Source organism: Dicentrarchus labrax, unplaced genomic scaffold (genome assembly GCF_905237075.1).
Source record: "Dicentrarchus labrax unplaced genomic scaffold, dlabrax2021, whole genome shotgun sequence".
Lineage (NCBI taxonomy): Eukaryota > Metazoa > Chordata > Actinopteri > Moronidae > Dicentrarchus > Dicentrarchus labrax.
The window spans coordinates 10,460,340-10,484,819 of NW_026136724.1; the positions used below are offsets into that span (position 1 = coordinate 10,460,340).

The following is a 24,480-nucleotide window of genomic DNA, read 5'->3' on the forward strand; positions in this document are numbered from 1 at the left end:
ATCATATCCAAAGGTTTTTTTAAATGTAAATGAGATTATTTGTTCTGTTCCATGTTATGTATATGAGATTTTGTTTCATGCGTATTTACATGGAATGACAACAGCATCAAATTCATTCAGAATACATTTCATTGCATAATATGTTTTAATTAAATGTGTCCAAACACCTTTTCATTCAGTTTATTTTTTTATGAAATTGACACATTTGTATGGTCTTTAATGTAACATTCTTAAGATTCCTTCATGAGATGAGTGCTTTCCTCCACTGTAGTGCACTTTCTCTCTCTCTCTCTCTCTCTCTCTCTCTCTCTCTCTCTCTCTCTCTCTCTCTCTCTCTCTCTCTTAAAAGTTTCAAATCAAACCACACGGTCACAGCCACTGAAAAAGCTTTTACTCCAGAGGCAACTAGCCAAGTCCTTTGTTCATAATGATCACTTGATCGCGGGTTGAAAAGGGATACAGGCAGCAGTGAAATCCTACAAGCGCTTGGAATTTGACTTCCCCACCACAAACCACAAGCCCAGACAGTGCAACCGTTGCTACCTGGTTGGAGGCGAAATGGGCAGAAAGCATCCGTGTGTGTGTGTGTGTGTGTGTGTGTGTGTGTGTGTGTGTGTGTGTGTGTGTGTGTGTGTGTGTGTGTGTGTGTGTGTAAAAAAACACACACTCACACAGCATGCTCGATTTGGGTCATAGAACTGACAGACAGTGGAATGTGAATGTGTGTATGTTGACAAACTCCACTGCACTCTGAATGGGGTTTGTGATTACACCTCATCATGCGTGCTGCATCGGTCCTGTCCCCGGCCCCCCGATCCTTCTCCCACTCTCTGCTGCTGTCTTCCCTTTCACTCCCTCTCTCTCTCCCCATTTCTGCCTCTCTCACCATAGTGCCTCTTGGGCAATCATGTGGTCACACTACCTGACTCCTTGCTGCTCAAGAGTGCAGTTGACAAAAACAGCCCGAGGCCCGTCATGTGGAAAAGATTCAGTCGGCATACAGCATACATTCTACCCCCCACCCTACAACTCCTCACTTTCTCCCACTAAGTAACCGAAGCACCGGGGTGTTTCCTTCTTCTGCTCACCTGTGAAGGGAAATGGCATGGCTCTCCTCCTGTCTGTCTGTCTGTCTGTCTGTCTGTCTGTCTGTGTGTGTGTGTGTGTGTGTGTGTGTGTGTGTGTGTAGGAGAGTGGGTATTTTTTGTGTTTGCAACTTTGTGCGTGGATGCTGCTCGCAAACGGTGTGCACAAGTTCGTAAGGTTCTGTGTGTGTGTGTGTGTGTGTGTGTTTGTGTGTGTGCGTGCTTCCGCTAACCCCCCTCCCCCTCCTTCCCGCACTCTGAGAGGTGCAGGCAGTTTCTCTTTGTCAGTTGAGTTGCACTCCTCATGTCATGTAACATAAAGCCGGCGGTCAGTAAGAGCTCTCAGCTGTCAGTCAGCTCGGTGGTCCTGGCCTGTCGAGCTGCTCACCTGTGTTTATTGGACAAGACCTGCTCCACACTACCCAGGGAGAACACCTTGTCTCCCTCCCTTTTCTTATTCTCTTTCTCTCTCCCATGCTTTCTCTTTCACTTTGCTTTTGTCTATTTCTATCATTCCCTTTGTCTGTCCTTCTCACTCTTTCCTCCTGTCTCTCAGCACAATATCGCTTTTTATTTAGCTTCTCTCTTTTATTTTTTAAATCCACCACTACCTTTGCTCCCAGTCCTTCTCCCCGCTGTCCCTTACAGTTTATTTTTTTCTGGCTTTCTTCCCTGCTTCTCTTTTTCTGCTATCCTTTTGTTTCCCTTCTTCCTCTTCTCCCACTGTCCGTTTTTATTTGGTATTATTTTGGGACCTCTTTGTCGGTCCTTGGGTTTAAAGTCACGCTCTCTCTGTGGCGGCGGTGTTCATCTCTTCTCTGCACCTGGCTGAGCACACGCGCGAGCATGCACACACCGCCGCCAGACGACTGATTGAAACTTGTGTCTCAAAGTTGCTAATGTTCACTGAAGCATTATATTGTAGATAAAGTAAATAAACTAGGTTACCATGGGAGAAATATCTGGAATAGACTGCTGTGATCGGGCAGATGGCACACATACACACACACATGTAACAGAGGCTTTCTCTCTTTCACACACACACACACACACACACACACACACACACACACACACACACACAGACACACATACATCAAGTGAATGGCTGCAAAGGTGTCAGTGATGTTGATTTGCGAGCGGAGTGGGGAGATATTTTCTATGGCTCAGGAATTTCACAAGTTTAATGTTTTTTGAGGAGCTTGCGGTAACAGTTGGATTCAAGGGCCGGCAGTCAAGTGGCTGCTTATATTGTCAGTCCATGGTATACAGTGGGTATATAGTATAACTTTATACAGTTATTTTTTGCTTGGTGAGAATACCTGGAAGCCATATTTAACCAGATAGCTTTCAAAGATGTTCAAAAAGTCTTTTAAGAAAAGTTATTAACTCACCCACAGCCAAAGGTAGTCTTGGTCATTTCAACTTCTTTTATTCACGTTCTCTTTACACTGAACTCTGTAATTCTACTTTTCTTTTCAGAAGTTCTTTCAAACCGTTGTCAGTCCAATTCAAATGCTCTTTTTTTTTTTTGGAAAGACTTATTAGCCAGGCTACTTAGCATATTGGTTAAATGCAAGGGCTGACTCTTTGTGGCTACAGGGTTTTAAACCAGCGTCCACTGAATGATCCCTCAGTTTAGAGAGCTCGCGAGGCAGCAAACCCACACATCCAAAGAACATTACATTCATATTTCCACCTGGCATTATATAAAACTCCCTTGTATTCACCGTGGTTCCATTCTGTGCCGTAAAGTGGTATAGGTGACATGGTAATACATTTGCATTGTGCCCAGTGATAAATACCCTACCGGGTCTTACTCACTCTGCTGCTTCCGAATGTGTCCGGACAGCGCCTGTATTGTCAAAGGCACGGGGGTCATTCAAAACTCAGTCTCCCTCCCCTCTGCCTTTTGTCAAATATTTCTGCGCGGGTGATAGTTTTCTCATTTATTTAGTGAATAGTCGGCGGGTGAAGAAGAAAGAGAGTTTTACATTATGGAAATGATGGAATGGGTTATAATCTCCCACATATTCATCACGGCAGACATTGGACCCTTGTGATACCGTCCTCCATTTGGCTATTGTTCTGGTTCTCTTTCCGCGCACTGTTCCCCTCAATGGGCGAAGCAGGCTTTAATCCTGTCTCTCTTTGGAATGACAATGTTTACTAGCTATCATTCAATAAGGAGCCAGGAGCATGACACACATTCCTCTGTCAGTAAATGCTGCGTGAATGTGCCAGAAGCAGATACAGAAGAAAGGTATTGTTAGGCGTCTGAGGATAGGATTGAAGGGAGAGTTTGACAGAGTGATTGGACATTTGTGTGTATGTTCCGTAAACCCTAAAACCTCTCAAAACTTTCGTACCTGACTCACTGTATACATTACAGTCAAGAAATAAGCCCCGAACAGGCCTTTGGAGTCTGCCTGTCCATACAACAACACACTGACATGGCAATGTTGGGTAATTATTGCCTGTAAGTAGGGATTAGAGTTGTGGATGTTGACAGTAAATTGGCTCTCAGAGCGTGTGTTTAACACACCTTTGTGTAGATCAGACACATTCTTGCAAAGAGTGAAGGTGTCTGTACATAACCCTCCCTCTTTTTTTTCACATGTATGTACAGTTCACCAATAAATATAGGCTTATTTTTTCTCACTTATCTCTTATTGTGAAAGGACGCAGAAGCGAGCTAATGAGATTGCCAAATCTAAAAAAAAAAGAGAGAGACAAATCCCGTGAAGCTAAGATGTTTGTCAGGCTTTTTTCTCCGTTTCCTTCGCCCCCTCCAAATTGTTTTCCCTTCAAAGCCTTGACAGCATTAGGGATTAGTGCCATAGCTGCTAACAATCATTAGTGTGTTTTCACCATTGTGTCATGCACTGTTTTCTACTACCACCACCACCACCCCCAGCCTTACCTCCTGCGTGTCTCCTGCTTTTCGTGCCGAGCAAGAAATGAAAAACAATCGCTACGACCTCCAGCGACCCCTCCTGACGCACAGTCAGTTAAATGGTTTGTAAGACGTTTAATTACCAAATGGTATAATCGTTATTCATCTCATCATTAGATGTATGATATTAAGTGAATTGCCTCCCCTGGGTCCCTGTGTTTTGCAGATCAATAGATTTAGATGGAGCTTGAACGGGGTAGGGGGGCTGGGTGGGCAGTTAAAAACACTTCTGAGGCCTCTGATATGAACACATGCATTGTTTGTCTGATGCACAGTGGTGACATTCACTCATTTATTTATGCAATTAGCTTTTATATAGGTTTAATTATGCTAATTTCCACGTCTGAACCCAGGAATGGCAGTCACTTTTTTTAATGGCTCATGGGTTGATTTTGATGGTGAAAGGACGTCAAACAATGGGCAAGGTTATGGCACCACAGACTTCCCATCGGCAGAGTGCTTGCGTTTGCACTTTGGGACACTTTGTTGGTATCAAGCATTGTTTGAAGGCATTGTGGAGATTGCTAATGCAGCGTGTACACCTCTGAGGCCCAGTAGCCTGAAGCTTGATATCGCCTGTATTCCCAATGTGAATATGGCTGAGTGGTGATCGGGGACTTGCTGCACTACAAGCTGCTATTCACTGCAGCCGGCACTACCAGCCCGAGTTAATTGTCCATTATCTACTATTATCTAAGCTCTACCCTCTCTCTCTCTCTCTCTCTCTCTCTCTCTCTCTCTCTCTCTCTCTCTCTCTCTCTCTGTCTCTCTCTTTTATTCTCTCTCACTCACGATTCTAGCCGTCACCACCAGTTTCACTCACTCAATATGCTGTACCCACTGCATTTTTTTTTCTCTCTCTCTACCTACTCTAGCAACCTTATACCAGTGTTGTAGCCAAGTCCTGGCAACTGAGTTCAAATAGTAATAATGATTCCCTTTGTTCCTGGGGTACCTCAAACAGGATTCTGAACATGAAGTCAGCAAAGCATCATGTTCATTTCTTGTCTTATCGTCTCACTACTTGAGTGGGAGGTGCTCTTGTGTCTAATATCTCCACCCAGAGTCGAGATTTGAAGGAAAAACGGTGCAGATATACAGAATATGTTTGAATTACACTTTGAAAAAAAAAGTTTAATAAGCAGTGGATAGCAGTGATGAGATTTCTCTTTGACAAGAAAAAAAATCTCTTATTTTGCATAAATAGATACTGTCAATTAAAGTTTACCAAAGAGGACTCTCCTTCTACTGCCTTTAGTTTGATAAGGTGATAGATCTATCTGCTGAGGTGTTTGAGGAATCCTCAGAATTTTCACTTGATGGCACTGTTTTCCTTTTTGCTCCAGCTGAAGCAACAGGGCATGTTTTATGTATGCTGGGCACAATGTGAAAAGCCTGGCTGTGCCACAGATATGTGTGTCTTCCTTTCTCTTCCTGTCCCCGGGCACCGAGAAACAGGCAGGAACACTGACAAACAATAAAATCATGCGCTATACAATTTTTAGAAAATCATTACGCTTCAGATAAAATGGTTGAAAAGCAAGTACACATGGGCACAGTTACTGTACTGTAGTTCATTAATTTTTTGTGTGTTTTGGAATATTTTTATTCTTTTCTTATGCTTTAAAAGTTGTGAGTGTTTTATTCTGCATCTTAAATCTCACCTGCTTGGAAAATGTAATGTATATTTTAATGTAAATTTTAACTAAAAAAAGCAAACTGTAATTCTGTTACTATTCAGCCGTTTAAATTAATTAAATTGCATTTCTCCTGTGCTGCCAGGCGTTGCTTTAATAATTGCATCAACAAGACGATACATACTATAAGGCCTGGAGTGTTTCTGCTGTTCATTTCAATCCACATCTTCCTCTCATCCACCACTTGATATAGTTGGATCTTCACCAGCAATTAGTCTTCCAATGAAAGAAACCCCCCCCAACACACACACACACACACACACACACACACACACACACACACACACACACACACACATGCATCACTCACATACGTGTGCACACACACACACACACACACACACACACACACACACACACACAGAGTAATTCATGCATTTTATAGGGTTTTAATTTTTGGTAGTTTTAGAGTTTAGATTAAAGTATTAAAGCATAAAATCCAGTTGAAAGGGACAAATAGTTGCCCTTTGTCCATTACTCTCCCTGCTGTCTAACGGGGAGGGGAGGGGGGTTAAACTGAGTTTAAATAGGTGTTGGATGGATGGATTGGGGGTGTGTAGGGTGGTGGGATCAAGATCATATTAAGTGCTCACAAAGCAAATGGTTCAGCATTAGGAAGTGTTGGTCTGGTGGCCCTGCCTCATGAGCAGCCTGTAAAGACGCAATATATCATAGTGAAAAATAACCACAGCTTGTATTTTAGCGTTGTGCGCATCATAAATAAAGGTGTGCCATGTATAATTGAGGCTCGTGCATGGGGAACTCGGCTGGAGATGAGAAATGGAAATCTGTGTACTGGTAAATAGATAATCACACAAAAGTAATTGAGGTTTTCAAACCCCAATCTAGTCTGCCAGCGTGAGCTCGTTTGCATGTTAATCACGTCAGTGATTTCCCTTCATCACAGGGAAGTCCGTGCACACTTCCATAACCAGCTTTTAATTGCATTTAAAATGTCACAGAGGTGGAACACATGTAATTTAGCCAGAACTGTGTCCAAATTAATGGGTACTACTGAGACGCTCCATTGGACAGGGTTGGAAATGAGAGAGGCTGTCCATTGTTTGGGTCTTTATTAGAGATGCCTCAGTCTTCCAGTCTGTCCGTGATAACATCTCTAGCGCACCTTTTGAAGTGTATATCAAGACTTCAAAATGAAATCTGACAAGTATTTTGTGAACGACTTAACACTACAATAGATGCCAACTACTTGCAAAATAAGCCAAATGGATGGACATTAAAAAGGTGGAAAAAGAAACATCAAAGGGAGAGACCACAAAGCCAAAGTGTTGGGTTTTAAATGGAGAAAGAAAGGGAGGAATAGTTTATTTTCTTTCATCACCAGGTGTTCTTTGGCGTATAAATTACCAAGATGATGTTTCCATAACACAGCTTAGGGCACTCCAGAGAGGGGAAACCTGCAAAACAGACCTATTTAATTTTTCATAGAGGTGGACCATCAGGAGCAATAAGCCAATATTCTTCTTCCCCTTTTCCAGATGCCTCCTACACCACTATATCTTACCAAAACCGAAGCCCCTCTCTTTTTCTTTTTTGAAAAAAAAAAAAAAAAAAAAAAAAGTTCTGCCGAGACCTACATGAAAGGAAGGAACTGTTGAAATGTTAATTTTACCATCTGCTGTCGAGGCCTGCTACCTTTTTTTTTTTTTTGTGTGTGTGCATTTTCTTTTTTCCCTGCCTTCTTTAATTCCCAGTAGTTCTGTTCTGTTTCATGAATGTGCTGCTATTTTGGCTGTTTGAAGTCATGGGGTCTCTGCGAGCATGGCTTTGACTGGATGGAAAATACAATGCCACATGGTGGATGGCGGAGACTGTCCATTAGTTTCCTGTTTAAAGCCCGGTCCCTCCTGGTAACCCTGTTTCTTATACCAGTCCCAAGGCTCCAGTTACGCTCCCATGCCCACCTCCAGTACACAGTCTGTCAGTCCCACTTGCTGACTAGGGCTTGCCCTTGCACTCTCTCCTTCCTGAGTGTGCACGTCTTTGGGGACCTATTTAGTCTGTTTATCTTAATGCTGAGGATTTTAATCACTCGTTTACAAGACCCCCAGCACCTCTATCAAATAAAAGTTTTTTTTTCCTCTCAGCACACATTACTGCTAGTTTTCCTGTAAGCTCAATAAACCCCAGCAAATCCAAGATAGAAATGAAATTCTTGACAACTGTGTTTCTCCATCTTTTTTTCGTCCTGTCTTCTCATCACAAAAGTTGACGCTTTTAAAAGCAAAAGTATATCGCCAAGTTTGCTGTGAAGATTTTGCCAAATGGATAGATTCCATTGTGAGATTTGATAGTTGGCAATTAGGGTGAGACATCCTGTGTGCAGAGTTGCTTAGCATTTTCCTTGGCCAGGACCAGATTGTTTAGTCTGCTCTCATTGTGAGCTGTTTCTGAGCTGCAGTTGACGGTTGTTTGCAGAGCGCTGGGGGAAAATGTGAGAGGGGCCAGTGCCTTTCTCTATTTATTTATTTTCCCCGTCCTTGGAGCTGGAATCTGATTTGTGTTCATGTTTCTCTATTCTCTCTGAGCGGTTTTTAAGTGTGGCTGCTGAAATCTAGACTCTGTATGACCTCACTGCGCGGCCTGTGTTTCATTAATGACCAGCCCTGTGGTTTGGGGAGAGGAATATTTTTCATATGACACCGCCTTGCATTAGTGCGGAGCAGCAGCTGCACAACCACAAAACCATCCAATTTTGTGGCTTTGAAAGGTGTGAAAAGTTCAGCTCCCTATAGCAAGCATTGCATTTATAATTATACTCGGTGTATGCAAGTGTGCGCATATATGTGTCAAGGAGCGGAACTACTGAAGACTTGTAAAAGAAACCCAAAAAAAAGTCACCTGCTAATGAAACATTTGTCTTTCATTCTCCTTGGCAACTTGTTAAGTAAACAGTAGAGATATATTTCAGAGTAAGACGTTTGCACACTTACAGATTTGACATGCTTCGCCTTAGAGAAGCCACCTAACATAACAAGCAGAAATTCAAAGTGGAGTAGGTAGCATTTTGACAGCTTGATTCATTTGTAATAAATATCTAATTTCAACATGGTTTTACACTGTTTGGACCCTTAGAGTCCCTAATACAAGCAAGTCTTTTTAAGTCCTTTTTTTTTTTTCAAGTGCCACATCTGGCATAAGAGGTATTTCTTTGCAGATTGATTGATTTCCCAGGCTTTGTTGGAAGCGACTCACGCAAGCCACAAAGCAATTGACTAAGAAGCATGCAACAATTCACAGACACACGTAGCAAGCCTGTGCAGCCCTCCCTAAAAAAGCCCAGACACTAGACTACTGTAACTCTGTTTTGTACCTTGCAGGATATTGAATATCCAAAAGGAAACCTCAGATTTGTCCCGTCCCCAAAACAAAGAGCCCTTGTGCTGCCGCCCTCCTCTTCTCTTTCCCTCCCACTTAAAAACCACACTGGTACTGTCATCTAACAGACCAAACACAACAAACACAACCTGTTTGAATACATAAGATAACATGTGTATATTTGCTAATAATTCCTAGCCATTCATCACAGTGCACTCCTAAAGTCCAAGCAGCATTAAGTGTTGCGTTGTCAGTGTGAAGGCAGGAGGTGGAACAGGGAGAGATTGAGGTTAGTCACCAAGGCTCAGGGAGAGTGAACAAAGGAGAAGATTACCTAATAGTCCTGCTATGTATTTGAAGTGGAGCCTGCTGTTTGTTTGGGGAGGTTCGGGGCTGGATGTGCAGGGAGATGTCTCGCAGGCAGCTGATGGGTACTTTTAAGTTGTCAGAAACATCCCCTACACCATTCGTCTTTCCTGACTAGATGGCAACAGGCTTCGACGGGGGCAAAAGGCAACACAGAGAGAAAGTTTATGATGCGCTCAAGTTCTCAAAGTGTTGAAAATGTTGCCTCGAACTATAATTGGGTGCCTTTGCGTAAATTAAAAGTCGGCCATGATGATAGCTTGACAAGTGTTTTAAGCCACCGATGCACGCTCCACACACTATTTTGGGGCCTAGTGTTATGAGATCGCTAATGAGTCTGCTCTCTGCTTGTATGTGTTTGTAAACAACAGTCTTGCAGGTTGTCACTGAGAATAAAGTTCTATATTATGTTCACGGCAGAAATGAATTCACAGCCACAGCACAAACATCATCAACCTGGTGTAAACCTCTTAATTACATTCCAAGACTGCATAAAACAAACTGAAACAGGGATAGTTGTGTGCATCTACAGGCAATTTATTTAATTTGTTGTGTCATTTTCTTTTGATTAATACATTAAAACAAAGTGTCAGGAAGGTACACAGAATGCTTGATAAAAGGTTGTGATCCATGCAACATACTGTGAACACCTCACAAGATGAATCAATTTTGTGAACAATACACTTTTTCTTATTTAAATTTCTTAAAGCCGTATTTGGACAGTATAACCCAAACCACTCTATTGGTAACTTTTAAAAATTGCGTTGCTGAATTCATTTTTTTAATTCCTGTAAATTGCAGTCTTCCTTTCTCCTGTGATTTTGAACAAACAGTTACAACTCTTGATTCTCTGAAATCCCTGCCAGCCGTTTCTGTTTTGATAAATTGTACATCTAGTCCTATTTTCCGAGTCATCAGCGATTGCTTTTTTGCCACTCAGAGTACTGAACATGGACAGCTTTTAAAGGTAGTGAGTAGGTCTGATAAGTGGCTCAATCCTTGTACTAAAGCATTTTTACTGAAGGTTTAATAGCTACTGTATAATGAATTATAATGTATTCTCTCCAATTGCAAATGTCCTCTAATATAGCCCTTCTGCTGTAGCAAAAAACTCCATCTGAATGTTATTGTGACCAGCTTTTTAAGAATACAAATCAATTGCATGATTTTAAGTAGTTAGATTCATACTTTTGTTGTACATTTCCCCCAATGCCAAATGGAATGGTGTTTGTATAACTGGAATAGCTAACCAATTTCAAGTAGTGACATCATGGTCAGTTCCAAGTCAACTGTATGTTTTATTATAAAATGCGACTGTTCATCCGAACATTTCAGCCTAGTTTGAACTCATTGAAAAGCAATAGGCTTATGAGTCATCTTGCTGTTCCAATTTAATGGAACATACCTTTCAATGACAGCGTGTACCAGCACATCATCAAAGTGAAACTTCCAAAGTTCCGCTTAACTTGTTGCTGAAATAGTTTCTCGTTTTCAAGAAAATTGCGGTGCGCCAAGTCTCAAGAAGTGTATCAGGGAATCTTCCCTGAAGGAAAAATTGCCACTTGCATACTTGTCTTTGACCAAAGTGAAGCCCTCACCCACTCCAGGGGAACATGTGCTGTTTAGGAAGATATAAAGGAGTAATTTTATTACTCGGTACATCTCCCCTCAGAAGCCATTTCATTTCTCCTTTCAGCCTCCACAGAAGCCTTTATTTGATCTCATATTCCAGAGTATGACTGCCTCAAACTGGTCGGACTCCGTTTATTTTCATTTGGAAAACACATTTAGTGTTGGAGGGGTGGCAAAGGATGGAAGTGGAGAGCAGGGGGTTCTGATGTGGAAGAGACTGAGGCAAGTTTCTCTATCACATGTTAATGTCCTCCTGCAGGGATTCTTCACTGTGCCTGATTGTCGGAGCCAAACTTTATATTTCCTTCACTCAACTTGATCAGTGGGACTCCTTTCAGTGTAATCAAGGAAAATCTTTCAAATATGTCTGCTTCTAGTCCTCTCCCGCTCACAAATACTTCTTTGCAAATAAGTATTAAGTTTGCATCCTTAAAGTGAAACTGATACAGCTGGATACCCTTTACTCAATGCTTTGAAACTGCAGATCATTGGAAAAGTGTGCCATTTATTAGGCAGCCCACTTAGGCAGCCCAGATGTAGCTGGTCACTTGAGAGGGAGACGTCCTCATAAACTCTGAGCCTTTAGAGCGGGCACAACACCCCAACTGTAGAGTTAAAATTACCCCCCCCCCCGTTCACCCACCCACCCACACCCTTCCTTAAACTCCACATCTTTGGCTATTTACTAAATCCTGAACCAGCGCAGCTGTCTGGAGGAGCCTGAACATTTTCCTGAAAATCCTTCTCTCTCTCTCTCTTATTTATTAGTGTCTCTGTCTGTCTCTCTGTCGGTGCCTGCAGCACCTATATCCTCTCCAGCCCGTGTCTGGTGACAGCACAATGAAAACATTTTTGTGAAAAGTGTCGTTTCAGTGCTCCGGAAGTCCCACTCACCTAAATAGTTCCTTCTCTGTGTCTTGCCTGTCTCTCTGTTTTCTTTTTTTTTTTTTTGTGGGGTAATCGTAGCCTCCACTGGGCTCAGTTCCACACAATGAATTACCTCCAGATGTAATTCCTATCCCCCGCCCTTCGCCCTCAAATTAGTGGCTAGTAAAAATTAGGTTTGAATTAGCCGCGGTGTGGAGAATAGAAGAGTTTGAAATTTCCATATAATGAGTTTATTATTCTTTGCTGGAATGCCGTTTTCCTGAATTAATTTGATCAGGGGGTTTTGAGGTGTTATTCGTGTCTAGTTGAATGGTGTTTTAGTCATGAATGGATAGCCACTGTGTCAGCAGTAAGTCAGAAGGCCGAGGTAATCAGAGGACTCACAGGAACAGAGCGCACCACGTCTCAACAGCTCCCGGAGATGAGTCCCAAACTTTCTCCATTATCTAATTCATGGTCAGTGTTTAATTTTTCTGTCATCCCGCATGGAAGTATTTTTCATTGCTACTTGCAAATGCATTGACAGGATTCCTTGGACCTTAGATACTAGTTGTTGCATAGCATATACAGGTGTTGTGCTCTTTTGACTGCCAGTGGAGCTTGTCTTGCTGCCATTCAACTGTGTAGCCATAGTTCTGGGAATGACAATCTCTTTGGCAGAGCTGGAGCTGTGGGATCCTTAGACACTACAGATCACTGTCATAAATGGGTTTCAGATTCATTCCTAACAGGAAATAACAGGAAATCTGAATGCGTGAAACGACTATTGTATCTCACTTTTTTTTTTGCTGTTCCTGTCATCTTGATGACATGGCCAGGAACATTAAAAAACAACAACTCCGTAGCGTGTACTTTTCACTGAGAAGGAATGTAATTTAAACTGCAGCCGCCTTTACTATATGATAATATCTACTACTGTGAAAAAGGGAAGTTGTCTGCCATGCTCTACTCTTTCATCTAATTCCAATCTGCTGTATAACAGGTAAACTGCTGTGAGCCGCACTTGCTTGTTTAAATTTACCCTGCTCAGCCGAGCCTTTGATTTCAGCAACTCGTTTAATTCAAATACGCTTTTGAAGAAAAGCTTTTTTTTTTTTATAGGAAGGGGGGGGCTTTAGAGGCAGCTGTGGTGGTGGGAAAATAAGAGGAGGCACAGGAGGGCCAATTTAACCTGGAGTGTCTGTCGCTAGTCTACCAGCTCCTTCGTTTCAAGAGGCCCGGTCAGCTTGAACTGTCTGACTTCTGTCATTTCGATCTCTTTTTATTTTTCTGCTGTAATGTATACTTTAATTCCCGCCCGCCTGCTGTCTGTGTGTAGCAGCGGCGTCAGGCAGAAGCAGCTGGAGGGGAGGTGCAGGTATCATTAAGCCTTGGAGAGGCACCAGCGGAGCGCTGCTGAGTGCTATACGTGGCTCCTTGCAGCGCGTGTTGATATTTCTGGGCCCAGTGAATGTACAGGCTGGTTTATTTTCAATAGGAACCTGAGGCCGGGCTTGGCCAGAGAGTCCCCCCCCCCCTCCCCTCCCCAGGCTGCTTACTCGGGCTGTTGATATTGAGTCAAGCAAACACTCTCTCAGGGATGTCCTGTTGGGCACTCAGCCAAAGTCGCAAATGGAAGTCACATGTGGAGACTCCCAAAGGAAAGCAATGAGGCCTCAATTCACACCCATTCACACCGCCGCTACTTTTTTTTCTCTGTATAAGTTTTATTAAAAACAGTCTTTATATAACTGGTAGTTATTTTGTAGACCAAATGACCAAGCCTCACGTTTGTCTTATTCATTGATTTAGAAATTGTATATTTCCTATAATAACCACAATTTTTCAAACGACAAACAAAACAAAATCACCATATTTATTATTGTGATTGCAGTAATCAGGCCCCTCTCTACCTTCATCCACTGCTCTCATTTTTTTTCGCAGTGAAATACGTATGCAAATATATTTGGACACTGTCATTATCAGCCACTTAATAGGCATTTCATTAGGGATTTTCTGAATACGCGGTGCAAGGCAAGTTGCCATGGATACCCTGGTGCTTAAGTACAGTATATTAAAATGGTGCTGCCTTCCAACCACTTATATAATCACCGGTCCGTAATGGTCTCTGCTCTCTGGCCATAAGCAACATATCGTGTGATCAACATTGCCCAGGACTAAAAAATAGCCCTACCCCCTTATTATGCCTTATTTGGGTTTTTTATTTATTTATTTGTAGGCAGGACTAAGTGGCTCATGAATTGTGCTTGTGGAACATTTGTGTGACAACTAATGAATGGTCCTGATGTGTGGGCTCTACTTCATATGTGTGTTTTTTCTTTTGCTCTTTAGAAACATTGGTTATCACTGTGTGGGAGTTGTTAGGGGCAGTTGAACATATTTCAGCAGACGGTAAAATCACTTCATTTTGTCTGACTGGCTCTTAAATGTGAGAATGGACGAGGGAGGAGGGAAGTTAAATGGATAACCTCCCAATGCAAAGTGAACATCATTGATGCTCTTGGCACTTGGGCTTCAATAAATACATCACTCGCAGGCAGAGAAAAGTCACAGTCTCTTTCTCTCTCTGCAACATTTTTTGGCTCTTGTGTATACTTAAAAGGTCATGCATGCATTTATTTAAACACATGCTTTTCTTGAGTAAATTTCACTAATTTCTATCATTTGTGTGTAGGTTTTATGATAATGGTTGTTCAAGGGTTAATAGAGTGATTCACAAGGCTGAAGGCTGGGCTGCTCCTGACTGACAAACCTTATGGCAGCGTGTGTACTTTGTGGTGGCTTGGTACTGAAGTGATGGTGGCAGAAATGACGAGGGAAACCACTGTGATGGGCGCTTGACTTTGTCTAATGCCCCAGAGGCAATGCACTTCACGGTGGCTTTAATTGAAAATTAATAGTTAGTGGTAGTGTGTGTGTGTGTGTGTGTGTGTGTGTGTGTGCGCGCGCGCGCGTGCGTGTGTGTGTGTAAACTGTGAAAATGATAGCAGTGCCGGGAGACGGGAATCAACATCCGTCGCCACTGTTGTCACGGCGTTGCACTGCATCGCAGATCCACTACTGCTTCCCCCACTGCCGCTGCTCCTGCCAGGGTTGGTAACCAGCTGCTGCCACAATCACCCCTCCCCACTGTACCCACTACACATGCCTATCTCTCTCTCTCTCTCTCCCTCCCCCCCCCCTTTTCTCTCCCGTTCTCCTTTCACTGTTCTGCTGCCACCACATCAAGACGCTGGTGGGCCCGTTCGTCTCCGTTGACCTTGGCAGCGGAAAGCACAGGAATAAGAGACATAGGGAATAAATACCTGAAGGGAGGAGGCACACAATTGTCACAGATGTGTAGAAATAGGCATAGCGTTTCCCCTAGTGAAGCGAATGTTTCTAAGGCCAGGGGCCTCTTGTTTGTCTTTTCCAGTGAGGCACTCTGAGTAGTTTATTAAAGGGGCTGAAGGAGCTTTCTAGCCTGAAGCCCTTAGCGCTGAAAGAGAAATGGGAGAAATTACTGGCATAATGTGGATGCTTAGAGCAATTAACAGCAGTTGTTTAATGTTAGCTGCCTTTGCCTCTCTCTGTCGCTGTCTTTTTTTCCTCACTTGCTTGCATTTGCACTCTTGTCATCCCCCTCTCTCTCCCATTTTCTCGCTTGCTTCAATTCCCTCTGTCTCTCTCACTCTGCCATGATTGTTTAGTGTTTACCCTCTCTGCCTCAGAGCTCAAGACAGTTGACACTAATGAAAATGTTGCATCTTTTGGTCTGTGTTGGTCTCCTAATAATGATATCATACGGCTTAAATATGCTCCAGCGGAGCCTGGGAGATAATGTGCAATTCAGAGCCTGTTAAATCATGCCAGTGCACCGCTCAAAGCTTGCAAGTTCAAGTGGTCTTTATCCCACGTTAGGGGCTACGTCTTTTCCTAAATAAATCTGTCATAGTTGCCCTGGGTGCCTCTCTTGAAAACATAAAAGTTCTTGCACTCTCTATAACCTCATGCTGTGGCTGCCTGTATGCCTGCCCACATGTGTTGGTTAGTGAATAACTATGAATTTAATTTTGGAGTTGCATCAGATTTATATGTGTGTTTAAATTTGATTCTATGTATATGGCATAAATTTATGTAGGTAGATATAAAAAAAAAAAAAAAGGAGAGGAAAAAGTCCCCTCTTGTATTAAATCTCTCAGGCCCATGTGGCAGAGCGAGCTGGTGGCAGATGGACTGGCTTTCTGCATCTGCTGTATGCAGACTGGGGGCTTTGTACTCCTCTCTCCTGGGGAAGACCGAGCCTTTCTTCTTGCCAGTAGATTCCTGTCTGTTGGAGCGACTAAGAAAAACATCTGTGGCATGCGAGGGAGAGAGACACAGGAAAGGAGAGAGAGAGAGAGAGAGAGAGAGAGGAGGGAATAAAAAAAATGACAAAAGGATTGGCAAACACCATTAGCCCTAAATGTTCCAGCTCATTGCCTGTTGTGCATTGTTTACAGTAGGGGGAAACATGTTGATACATCACATTCAGCACATCCTAGCCCAGCCCAGCTTCATTCAGCTCGCTTCGGCTTTTGTCGGCTTCTTAAGCAGGCAGTGGGGACCGGTGGTTTCTGCGGTCCCAGTCAGAGATACTGAACTAATTCATTAGGAGAGACTTGTTCAGATATCTGAAGCCTCGTGTAAGACATCTGTACAGACATGTTTGCCTTTTATCAAGCGGTAAACCAAGCTTTTAAAAACTGTGGCTGAGGGGAAGAGCTGTGAAATGTCTGTCAGCTTGTGTGTTTCACTTCTATTAACTCTATTGTTCTTCACTGTGTTGAGTCTTTTAGTTTGGCCAGGTGTGTTGTTTAGTGCTTAAAAATGTGTGTGGTGTAATGAGTGCAGACAATGTCGATAGCATATTGGCAAAAAAGCATCATCTTAGCATTTTGCCTAGAAAAAGTGAGGGAGCATTCGGCATGTGGAGGTCTCCCCACTTCTGAACCTTTGTGGTCTCCCTCCCCTTTCAGATTCCTCTACAAAACGCCTCTTCTGAACCCCCCTTACACACACACACACACACACACACACACACACACCCCCCCCCCGCCAACCCATTCCTTTGCCAGTTCTCGCCACCCTCCGCCCCCTCCTCTCCGCTCCCCGCGACCACCCCCCCTACCCCACCGATCAAGCCACTGGTTTTTGTGTACTATTGGTCCTCAGGCGTCAAAACAATCCAGCGGGGCTGCCTGACTTGTTTTAATTAGGCAGCACTGAAACGGCAACTGTCTCTCAGACGTGACCAGGCAGAGGTGCTCTCCCCTCGCACTACTGTAAATACCGCTGTAAATACTTCTCTGGTGATGTCCTTGACAGTAAGCGTCAGCTAGTTTCTCTTTACTTTTTTTTTTCCCTTCTCCCTTTTTTTCACTTTTGATGCTCTGTTTTCTACTAGTGGCATTTTCCCCCTCTCGTCAGTTTTGATACACACTATTGCTTCCAGGCTTCTGAGAATACTTCTTCAAATGCTTCTTACCAGGGAGAGTGGATTTCTCATTCATTGTTTAAAAGGTAGGTCATTTTATCCATCACTCTCTCCCTCTCAGTCGTGGACTATTTATGACTTTGTTTGGATGTGTACTTGTGCTACCGTAGCAGTGCTTTGTGATAGCGTGTGACTTGGTAATGCATGGATGTGATATGGCTAATTGTTTTTAAGAGCCCTATACACTCTCTGCCAGAGCACGGTGTGGAGGCTACTGACTGCCGCTCAGCCCTTCACTAATCCCATTCAGACTCTTTACATCTACACACACACACACACACACACACTGACATGCACACAATCAGAGCTGAAAAGAAAAGAACTAAACTGCACTAGAATAAAGCCCGACACACATACCTTTGCCAGCGAATGCACCTCTCGTAGCGGCGTCCTCTAGCCCCGCTTCTGTCTCCGTTTCCCTCTCGTCTCAGCGATGCCGGGTACATCGAGCAAAGTAGAGAGCCAGTCTGGCAGGTTGTGTGTAAGAGTGAGTGTGTGTGTGTGTGTGTGTGTGTGTGTGTGTGTGTGTGTGCACTTGCACTAGAGAGAGAAAGAGAGAGAGAGAGAGAGAGAGAGAGAGAAACAGAGAGTGTTCTGGAAAGCAGATGTGCGATTAGAGCGAGAGCAGCGCGAGCTGCCTGGTATGCATGCAGCCGAGATGCAAGGGAAGAGCCGGCGAAGCATCCTGCGAGGAGTCACAGCACTCCCTGTGTGAAGATCCCCTAACACTCATATACACACACTCTCTCGTTCACATACAGGACCCACCCACACACACAGGCTACCTACACACACAGTCGCTTTTAAACATTTGCACCCAAATGTACAGAATTTTTTTTTTTCCTTTATAGTAACTTGTAAAAAGTAACTGATTTAAATAAATGTAATTAGATTTGAAGGCTGTTCCCTAAATTCAAAGACAGCAAAACAGAGATCAAACTAATAATTGCCATGTCTCTCATTTCCAATCAAATGGGGAGTGAAATGATAAGTAGTGTTTTTCAGTAATTGTGATATATTTCATCAGCGGCAGGCATAAGAAATGATGGTCTAATTATTTCCAATGTGGAGAGAGAAAGAAGCCACCGTGTCTCTGTCATAAATTTCCATTTTGTACACTGCCCCCCCTCCTTCATTCACGCTCATGCACACACACATGTGCACTCACACACACTCCCTCCGCTGTCCCCTCTCCCACTCTTTTCCTTCTCTCCCCCAACTCAAGCCTCTCCTATCGGGCCTGCATGTCCGACCCGCACAGGGGGCCCCGGTCGGTAATTGCCCCGGTGACAACTGGAAATGATAGAATAATTGTCAGGAGAGGCGTCTGGGCTTTCTTTTTTTTTAATGGGGCGAGGGTGATTTAAGTATGCATGAATGGCACGGTGGTGGTGAGGTGGCGAGAGAGGAGAGGAGAGGAGAGAGAGGGAGCGGGGGGGGAACTGGGGCGGGGGCTGGGTGGCGGCTGGCGGGGGGGAGCTGGCTTGTTTATGATGCCATCCCCCATAAACACGGCTGAAGTGATGACACAGATAGTGTTGCCTCTCCACGGGGTGACACCAGTCGACTTGCGGCCGTTGCTGCTAGACACCCTCGGCGGTGGTAGAGGCAAGCACTCTGTTCTCTGGTCAAGGTCTCTGGCACTCCTCACCTTCAGGTAAAAAAAAAAAAAAAAAAAAAAAAAGTCAGGCAGACTCTGTCCATCCATTCATCTATCCATCCATCATCCAACCATCCATCCATCAATCCTGTGTCATCCGTAGTCGACTCCAGGCTCTTGGCTGTGTTTAATGGTTGTGTTTTATTGCCGGGCTGTGTCTCCTCGCCTTCCCCGCTGGTTCGTCCCACTGTGTAACCGTGCAGCCTTGGTCTGCGGGCTCTGTTAATCTGCTGCTTAATTAGTGCTGATGAATGGCTCAGTGTGTGTGTGCGCCTCTATGTGTGTGTGCATGCGTACAAAGCGGGCATGTGCGCGCGTGCACCACTGTGGCTTTGTGTTTGTGTGTGTCGGTACGAGTGTGCGTGCATGTGACTGTGAACTCACTTACTGTGGTATTTTCTGCTCTTGCATTAGTTGGTTGGCGTGTTGTGGTGTTTTTTTAGATTGCTAAGCTAATCATTGATCATTAAAATCAAGAGGACAGAGATTCATGGTTAAACAGAATAAAAGGGCACAGCCACTGTATAACCTTTCATTAGCTAATAACAATCAAATATTAATCAGTTGCAGATGTGTGTTTTGAGAGGGCAAAGCTTTTACTTGAGGTTTGACTTATTTGTTTTATTCCCATCTCTTGGTGTGGGGGGGTAAAAAAATCCCCAAACTCTTAGGAGCAGATGTTTAGTTTGAAGTGGAGAGAGGTCACAAGACTGATAATCGGTGAAGCACTAATTATCTTTATCAAAGGCGAGTGGGATAATTTGTTTACTTAAATATTGATGAGGGTGAGCAAGGCATGGTATTGGGCTATTGTGGGCATATTATTAACATTTCATAGGGCTTTGTGCAGGAATGCGAAAGGGACTCCTCTTCATAATTTAATACCCTAATGCATAATGAGCTATGTGATTAGTTCACATGGAGAATTGGCCAAACTTCATTTTGAAGGCAGATAATTTACATTGTTCTCCAGAGTCTGGCATTATAATAGGTTCTTTAGCGCAATAAAATTAAATGCTACACATTTTATATTTCAGCTTACAAATCCCCCTGGCAATATTCAGTTTTGAGTCTTCTTTTTCTGTTTTTTCCTTTTTTCTCTCTCCACGTCTGTCTGATTTTGCTATTTAAAAAAAGGGGAGGGGGTAGAAATGAATTTTAAAATTGTTTAACTAAAACACATGTTTACCTACATGTTTTATTTAGAATGCACACTGGCCAATTAACACTGTTCATTAGCAGAGCCGCGTTATTTGTTTTGAAAGTTTAACCAATCACTTTGTTATGCTAATTGTGATGTAATTTAATTTGAGTTCCCGTAATGATGATGCCGCTATTATCCACATAAATGATGCAGTTAAGCAGCACGGCCTCATTTGCATGTGCTTGAAGGGAGAGAGGCTGAAAGGAGCCGGCTCCCGTATCACTCTGCTTTAATTTTCCACCTCTGTTCACTCCTGCCCTATGGGTCTTCCTGGCCTGTCGCTGGCTATTGATGATCAGCACTTTTATCTGAAATTTTTTTTAATGACAAAGAGGCCTTTATTTGTCTACTAACAGATTCCTAGAACCACAGAGAAGAGAAATTAAATAATGGATATATGAGACTATTAAAAAATGCAAATGCTATTTCTTAGTCAGTATATCAAACATTACCCGAACAATTGATTTGTGTGCGTACACCACACACACCTACACACACACATGCACGCCCCTTCTCATTTTTGGATGGTTGTGGGGGGGAGTGGCTTCTTGAATTTAATATTTCCATATCAAAGTGGTGCTTTGTTGGCAAGAGCTTGATTTTTAATCTGTTGATTCCATCATCATCTTTGGTTTGGACATTATTCAGATGTGGACTGAATAGTCGGGTATGTTTTTAAGAATAGAGGGATGCAGTCAGGCAGTACACACTGCCAGCCAGTATATTTTTGTAAAATCAATTTCTTAATCCTAAGAGGAGCAGTACTGATCCTTCCTTCTGAGCAGTTTTAAAGTCCCCAACCGGGCATGGAGAAAGTGTGACTAAGCCGGTGTTAAAGACTGCCCATTATCTATTTTGTCGTGGGTTAGAGTTTGGTCATTTTCCTGTGGAAAGATTATTTTTTCTCCTGACCAGTCCCCCCCTGTTATGCTCCTAATTGGTTACATAAATCTTGTCTGGTATGAATGAGGAATGTTGCGGTGTTGTCAACTGCAATCTTCACCCTTATTTACCAATTCATTAAGATCTATCGATGCAGGACTGCTGAGGGGGAATGACAACATAAATCAGAGCTGGAGACATAATGGCCCTAATCAACCAGAAATAACTGGAAACGTCACAATGAGCTATGTCTCTCTAGCTGTGCCGACCGCGGCTGGCTCCCTGCGCCTGTCCGCTGCATGTGCCGTGCTGTGGAGAGGACCAGAGAGTCAGGCCATCCAACTGTCATTAGCTCCTCTGATATTTCTCTTCTGCCCTCGACAAGGCGCTGGACCAGTGTAAAGAATTTGTCCATTTTCTCCTTTTTGTTTCCCAACTCTTGCTCCATGTCGAAGCAGCTCAGTCCTGATCGCTTTAGTTCAAGCAGAGAATAAAACGTCTTTTCTGAGTGGAATACCTCCACGCGTGAGGTCTATAAATACAGTTAGGTCGGAAGTACCCTGCGTTCACCAGCACACCTCCTCTACTCTTGGTAAAGATGATTGGACGAGACAATGAGGCCTCCCCTCTTTATAGGTCAATTAGCCCTGATTAGGTGGGCCGAGTTAATTAATGGAATTGGCAAATATGCAAATGAGAGCCGACTGATCAGCTTTCGTCACTGTCTTGCTCACCCACAGCGGCGGGGCTGTCTCCTGCTTCAGCAGAATGAGGTGCCTGATGGGTAACGTGTAAGTGATATGGGACGAGCCTAAATGCAGGAGAAAACTAGTTTCTCTCCTCCTCTTTTACTCTTTCTGTGAGGGGCGTGCTGCACTACAGTAATATATTTAACAAGTGTGCATTTATTGCTGTAGTGGTGGTTTTTTTTTGTTGAGCAAAGGAAATTGGATAAACTGTAAATTAAATATCATCTTAAAATATTTTCCCCCTTTTTTTACTGAATGATTCATTGTTGATTTTAATTTAACATTTTGATTTTGGCCTACTATACCCTTTTTTATTTGTAATTGGCTAGCACATGTACAATAACTGTTTTGTCATTGTCATATTTCAGAGCTGGTTGTATTCATATAAAATGAATTTGTATTAACATAGTATCATGCACACTATTCATGAGTGCCTCTTGCATTTGATTCTAAGGAGACATTGTGCAGACCATACAATTGAACATGCACTTTACACCCTTTCCTCTGGCTTTCTTTGTCATTTTTTTCCCTTTCTGTGCTCCACAAACACTGACTCTGACACACACTCACACTCCATTTAGGGACACTTACACACTGGCAAATAGTCTGTCTTTTATCTTATTCTGTCTCATCTCCTTATTGTAAATAGAAGAGAATTAAGTTCTGAACATTCTCGACTGAATGTCTCCTATCACAGAACTACGATTTATTGTCAGCTCAAATGAAGAATTGAAATATGACTGAGGTTTTCTCAATGTAGGGCTCATTGGACAGGAGATAACCACATTTGATTCTGTTTCTTTGAATAATGTTAATCCCGAAAAAAAGCAAAGTCCATTATTCATATTCATCTCTTTTCATTTGGCCCCACTCGTGATTTTGTAAATATGATTTCTTCAGCTCCCTTTTTTCCAAAGCAATCTTTATTCACCGGTGAAACACTTTTGAAATTCCTCTATCTGGGAGCAGAAACCATTACCATACACAGGTTTATAAAAAGTAGTCATTAATGCGCTTTTATGGCAGCCCTTTAGTGCCAAAAAGGAAGCTTTTAATTCTAAGGCACGGCAGCCTGGCCTGCCTTACTTAATCCGGTGGACTGGGTTTCGTCGAACGTAGCTTTCCAAGTGGTCGTTTTTCCATCTCTGACTCCAAACTCACTGCTTGAAGCTGAGGGCTGTAATAAACTGCTTGTGGTGTCCCTGTGCTGTGACAACTCACAACCAGAAAAAATTACAGTACACACCCAAATTAAAACAATAATATTCTTCAAAGCCATACATTTATGGTTCAACTTGGATAAGTCATCTGATTAAGTTATTTTAAACTTTTTTTGTTCGCCATTATTTGGTCTTCGATTAAATTCATCATTTTTAAATGCTGTGGTTTTAAGCACCATTTTAAAGTCAGCATATATGTGGCATTTTGATTTATTAAGCAATCTGAAGTATTGAATATGTGAGCCCTTGCCCAGTTACTTCTTTATTTTGTATGCATAGTAACTTATGGCAATGATGAATTAATTTCACTCAAGCACAGAATCTGTGATTATTTTAAATGGTAACCATATCTCGACTTGATCACAGAGCTGTGAGGAGTCAGCAGACTGTGAAATGTAATTTCTATTATTATTTTTTTTATTTTGATCTCGCCAACCAAAAGAATTCCAACCAGCCACCTGAAATGGGAACGTCTGGGATCACAGATTTACCGGTCACTTTTTTTTCTTTTCTTTTTTGTCATCTTAATGAAAACATTTTTATGCAACTCATGCATATAAAATGAGGAGATGGATCAGTGTTCTAGATAGAGACAGTAGAGAACATCCTCAGACTGAAAATGGATAGCCCAGAGACTCTGAACGAAAACCAGCGTCAAACCCGTTGTGTGTTAACAACGTAACGTGTGTGTGTGAGTGTGTGTGTCTCAAATTCCCCAGTGTTCCCCAGACAGTGTTAGAGCACAGCAGACAGCTGTGTATTCCCACTAGATGGATGGCCAGTGTCATAGTGTGTGTTTACTGCACATGATAGAGCGGGAGACAGGCCAGGTAATGAGGCTACATTAAGGGCTTTTAGAGCTCGCAAACAAAGATGGAGGGCTGCTTCTTTCCCCTTTAATGATAGGTGTGTGTTTGGTGTGTATGTGCGAAAAAGAGGGGGGGGTGTGTGTGTGTGTGTGTGTGTGTGTGAGAGAGAGAGAGAGAGAGAGAGAGAGAGGAGAGAGGGAGGCAATGAAAGGCTCAATTCTCCGTACACCTTTGTTGTGTCACTTCTCGGAAGAAAGGGGAGAAATTCTCCCAATCTCTGGGCCAAATGCGTCGTCAGGACCCTTTCTCAGATTTCGCACCTGATGGAAGAGACAGATTTGCGTAGCGCAAGATTTGAGAGTAAATATTTGCTCAAGCTGAAGAGGAATAGCAAGCAAGGGTATGGTTGCACAAGGAATGAGACAAAAGCCGGAGTTGGTCTGAAGCTTTGCAAATAAAGTGTCTGCCTGCGTCTATT

General features: G+C 42.9%; 1 protein-coding gene across 17 annotated transcripts in view; it reads left to right on the top strand.

Moving 5' to 3' along the window:
- Window positions 1–24,480, top strand: part of foxp2 (forkhead box P2) — a 104,371-nt gene that overhangs the window by 14,144 nt on the left and 65,747 nt on the right. Inside the window, exon 1 of one of the 17 annotated variants that reach the window (XM_051392132.1) lies at window positions 17,170–17,504. The exons of 13 other annotated variants lie outside the window; for them this stretch is intronic. The gene's annotated coding sequence lies outside the window, so the exon portion shown is untranslated. Of the gene's footprint in view, window positions 1–17,169; window positions 17,505–18,990; window positions 19,136–24,480 lie in introns of those variants that run through there. 3 more of the 17 variants (XM_051392145.1, XM_051392133.1, XM_051392144.1) reach the window with 3 other exon arrangements.